Source organism: Penaeus monodon, chromosome 18 (genome assembly GCF_015228065.2).
Source record: "Penaeus monodon isolate SGIC_2016 chromosome 18, NSTDA_Pmon_1, whole genome shotgun sequence".
Taxonomy (NCBI): Eukaryota; Metazoa; Arthropoda; class Malacostraca; order Decapoda; family Penaeidae; genus Penaeus; species Penaeus monodon.
Window position 1 is genome coordinate 3,983,057 of NC_051403.1, and position 5,000 is coordinate 3,988,056.

At 45.3% G+C, this 5,000-nt stretch overlaps 1 protein-coding gene across 1 annotated transcript in view; it reads right to left on the minus strand.

The window, feature by feature from the left end:
- Positions 1–4,832, minus strand: part of LOC119584591 (ligand of Numb protein X 2-like) — a 130,798-nt gene extending 125,966 nt beyond the window's left edge. Inside the window, exon 1 of the mRNA XM_037933283.1 lies at positions 4,292–4,832. The gene's annotated coding sequence lies outside the window, so the exon portion shown is untranslated. The remainder of the gene's footprint in view (positions 1–4,291) is intronic.
- Between the last annotated feature and the right edge of the window lie 168 nt (positions 4,833–5,000).

The following is a 5,000-nucleotide window of genomic DNA, read 5'->3' on the forward strand; positions in this document are numbered from 1 at the left end:
TCTCTCTCTCTCCCTTCTCTCTCTCTCCCTTTCCCCGCGCGCGCTTTTCTCTCTCCTCCGCTATTTCTTTCCCCGCTATCTCTCTCTCTCCCTTCTCTCATCTCCTCCTTCTCTAATCCTCTTTTCCTTTTTCTCTTTCTTTCCATTCTCTCTTTCTCTTGCTATCCTCTCTCTTTCTTTCTTCTTCTCTCTTTCTCTCCTGTCTCTCTTTCTCAACCACCCCCTCCCCTTCTTCTATCTCTCTCTCAAATCTCTCTCTCTCTCTCTCTTTTTCTCTCCTCTCTCTCTCTCTCTCCTCTCTCTTCCCTTTCTCCTCTCTCTTCTCTCTTCTCTCCTCTCTCTCTCTCTTTCCCCTCTTCCTTCCTTTCTTTCCTTCGCTATCTCTTTCTTTCTCTCCCCGCTATCTCTTTCTTTTCGCTCCGCCCCATTCTTTCTTTCCCTTTTCTTTGCATCTCTTTCTTTCTCTCTCGCTATCTCTTTCTCTCTCCCTTCTCTTTCCCCCTCGTACCCCCTTTTTCTCTCCTCCCCCTCTTTTTTCCTCGGGTATCTCTTTTCCTCGTATCTCTTTCTCTTCTCCCCCCTCTTCTCCTTCCCCTCCTCTCCATCTCTCTCTCTCTCTCTTTTTTCTTTCCCCCTCTCTCTCTCTCTCTCCGCTTTTTCCTCTCTTTCCGTTCTCCCTTCTCTCTCTCGCATCTCTCTCTCTCTTTTGCTATTTCTCTCTCTCTCTCCGTATTTTTCTTCTCCCTATCTCTCCCCTCTCGCTATTTTCCCTTTTTCCTCGCTATTCTCTCTCCTCCCTCTCTCCTCTTCTCTTCTCTCTCTCCCTCCCCTCTCTCTTCTCTTTCTCTCTCTCCTCTCTCTCTTTTTTCCTTCTCTTCTCCTCTCCCCTTTTCCTCTTTCCCCTATTTTCTCTCTCTTCTCTCCCCCTACTCTCTCTTTCCCCCCTCCCTCTTCTCTCCTCCTCTTCCATCTCTCCCTCTCTCTCTTCTCCCTTTTCTTCTCCTCCTCCTCTCTCTCTTTCTCGTTTCTCCCCCCTCTCTCCCGGGTTTTTTTTCTCTCGCTATCTCTTTTTCTTCCTATCTCTCCCCTTTTTGTATCTTCTCTCTTTTCCCTATCTTTTCCCCCTTTCCCCTCTCTTTTCCTTCTCCTCCTCTCTCATTTTCTTCTCTCCCTCCCCCTCTCTCTCCCCATTTTTTCTCTTCCCCTCTCTCCCCCGCTATTTTTTCTCTCTCTCCCCCTCTCTCTCCTTTTTTCTCTCTTCTCTCTCTCGGGTTTTTTTCTTCTCTCTCGCTATCTTTTTCGCTTCTCTCTCTTCTCCTTTCTCTCTCTTCTTCTCCTTCTCCCCCCCCCCTTTCCCCTCTCTCTCTCTCGCCCTTTTTCTTTTCTCCTCCCCCTCTCTCCCTCTCTCTTTTCCTTCTCTCTCTCTCTCTCCTCTCTCCTTTTCTCTCTCTCTCCCCGCTATTTTTCTTTCTCTCTCTCTTCCTCTCTCTCCCCTTTTCTTTCCCCCCGCTATCTCTCTCTCTCGCTACTCTTTTTTCCCCCCTTTTCCTATTCTCTCTTCTCTCTCTCCTTCTCTCCCTCTTTCCATCTTTCTCCTTCCTTTCCTTTTCTCTCTCCTCTCTTTTTTCTCTCTCCTATTTCCTCCCTTTTCTCGCTTCTTCTCTCTCTCTCTCCTACCTTTTTCTCTCTCGCCCTCTCTCTCTCTCTCTCTCTCATCTCTCTCCTCTCTCTCTCTCTCTCCTCTCTCTCCTCTCTCTCGCTATCTCTCTCTCTCTCTCGCTATCTCTCTCTCTCTCTTCGCTATCTCTCTCTCTCTCTCGCTATCTCTCTCTCTCTCTCTTCACTTTCTATCTATCTCTCTCTCTTTTTCTTCCTCTACGCCTTTCTCTTCCTCTCCCTCTTTCTTTTCTTTACCCTCTTTCTCTCCCCCCCCCCCCTTCTCTCTTCCTCTCCCTCTCTCTCTTCTTCCCCCCTCTTTCTCTTCCTCTCACCCTCTCCCTTTCTCTCTCTCTCCCCTTTTTTTTCTTTCTCCTCCCATCTGGCTTTCTGCTTCCCTCTCCTTTTCTCTTTCTTTTTCCCTCTTTCCTTCTCGCTTTCTCTTTCTCCTCTTTCTCTCTTTTTTCTCCCTTTCTTCCGTCTTTTCCCTTTGTCTCTCTCTTTCTTCTATTATCTTTCTCTCTTTCTCTTCCATTCCCTTTTTCTCTCCCTCTCCCTTTCTCTCTCTCTTCCTTTTTCTTTCTCCCTCTCCTATTTATCTCCCATTCCTTCTCTCTCTCCTTTTCTTTCTCTCTCTCATTACCCTTTTCATTTTTCTTTTTTTCTTTTTTTTCTTTATTTCATTTTTGTTTTTGTTTTTCCTTTCCCGTATTGCATATTTCCTTTTTCACTTTCCATTTTCTTTTTCCTTCTCACTTTCCCTGTCAGTTTTTCCTCTTTCCCCATCTCCCCATTTCCCATATTCCTCTCTCTCTCTCTCTCTCTCTCTCTCTCTCTCTCTCTCTATATATATATATATATATATATATATATATATATATATATATATATATTATATATATAACTCTCGCTCTCACTCTCACTTTCCTTCACCTTCACTTATTTTTCTTTCTCTTTCTATTTTTTTCTCTATCTCTTTTCTTTCTCTTTCCTTTACTGTTTCTCATTCTTTCTTTTTCTCCTCCTTCTCCTTCTCCTTCTCCTACTCCCTCTCTCTCTCCCTCTCCTTCTCTCCCTCTCCCTCTCCCTCTCCTTCTCCCTTTCCCTTCCCCGCTCCCTCCCTCTCCTCATCTTCCTCTGCCTTCCTCTCTCCCTCTCCCTCCCCCTTCCCCGCTCCCTTCCCCTCTCCCGCTCCCTCTCCTCTCCCCCTCTTTCTCCTTCCTCCTCATTTTATCCTTATCCCTTTCCTTCTCTCGCTAGTTCAACACAGTCGAAAGTCAGAAACCCAAACAACGATTTTCTCTCGCACGCGTGCGACCCAATACGTAAATAAATAAAAGTTCTCCCTAACATCGCTCACTCTCCTCCATTCTTCATATCACTGCCATTCTAAGCAAACCAAAACAACAAAACAAACAAAAAAGGGATCTTAAAAGTCGCACCAACAAGCACACAAACACACCTAAAGAAAAACATTATGGACACGCTGATCAACAACACACACGAACATCCATACACGATATCCAATAGTTTGCAGCATTTTTTAAACCAGATTTTTTTTATTTTTCATATCTCGTTTTTTTCCCACCAACCCGAGCGTCTTGTTTTGTTTTTTGTTTTGGGTTGTTTTTTGTTTTGTTTAATCCAAGCGTGTCTGTGTGCTCTCCCCCTTGCCAACAACCAGCCGCATTCCACACAACATGGAGTAGTGAGGCTCACACTACCCCTTGTCTCCCCTCTGGTGTGTGCTCACCCTTTGCATCGATCAAGGGTGAATTTGAGGACAGAGGGGAGGAAGGGGAGGGGAGAGGGTAGGAGAGGGGAAGGTAGGGAAGTAGAGAGGAGAGCGGAAGAAAGGGGAGAAGAGAGGAGAGGGGAAGTGCAAAGGAAAGGGGAGAGAAGGGAGGCGAAGGAAAAGCATGAGGTATGAGAAGAGGAATGAAAAGGACAAGGAAGAAGGATGGAGTGAGAGAAGGAAAGGAGAGGGAGAATGGAGAAGCAAGGGAATGAAAGAGATCCCTCTTAAGGTAGAACGAAGAGAGATGGGGAAGAGAAACATGAGAAAGGGGGAACAGAGAGCGGCAGAGAGGGGAGGGAGGACAAGCAGAGGTGTGCGTGTTGATATATACTATTCATTCCACACTGGATTAATCAGTCGTTTGAGCGAATCGATCCCCGGCAGTTTCAGACACACTGCAATGGCGTGAGGACGCTTTGTCTGCGGCCGTGTGCTGTGGAATCGTTTTCGTCTTAATCGGTTTTATTGAGAGGGAATGTGCCTCGTTTTGCTTGTGGGGGTGACGTGGCTCTGCCCTGGGCTCAGGTACGGGGCATTTTCTGTTGGGCCGAAAGACGATCCAAATTTGAGAACTGATGCATTTCGGAGGGGGGGGGAGGCGTTGTATCCACGTGGTAGGAGGCGCACATACATACATGCAAACACAAGCGCACGCACATGCACATCTAAACTCTACTAGCTGCACTCTACACACTATACATTACACACTACACATCGAACACTACACACTACACACAAAACACACACACACCCCACCACCACCATCACACGATGACCTTTGAATATAATGTAAAGAGCATCTCCAGGAATTCTTCAAGAACATGAAAAAATACTCACCCTTAGAGCGGTGAGCTGCAGGCCGCTCGGAATCAAATATGAATGATGTTCTGTTTGTTCTCACTTACACGAGTCAAAAAGGCTGCGTTCTGTCTCTGCGTTCAATAACACTAAGCTTCTTTACACGCGCTCACAATGGTACAACTTTTTCTAATTTTTGTTTCGTTGAACGTCCACCCCTCTCTTCCTTGTCCAGGTGCCAAACCACTCACAGAAAAGATCCACACAGGATTCACATAACTAGTCAAAAATACGTAGATGGGGGGGGGAGGGGACAGGAAGAGAACAAAATGCGACTCTTCCTTGGAGTAAAATCAAAATGTTCAGCCAGGAAGAGGGATAAAAAAAATGATTATCTTCACTAAGGAAAGGATGAAAACGATCTTCACTGTATTTCAGAAAAGCAGCAAGCCGTGTGTGTTTACCTTTGCAACAGAGCCAGTCAACTGCCTCGCTCAACACAGCTCACAGAAAAATGTCTCAGTTCACGCAACCATCACTCAACGATACCTCTAAACACACACACAAAAATAGATAAATAAAAATACACTCACATTTTCTATGGAAAGAACGAGAGAAAAGTATATGTATGCAAATTTCAAAAACAGGTATATGGATATATCTAACTGCACATTCCAACTAACGATCGGTAGAGAGAAAATATCTTTAAAAGTCGAGAAATAAAAACAAAGATCTTGATCAACATTGC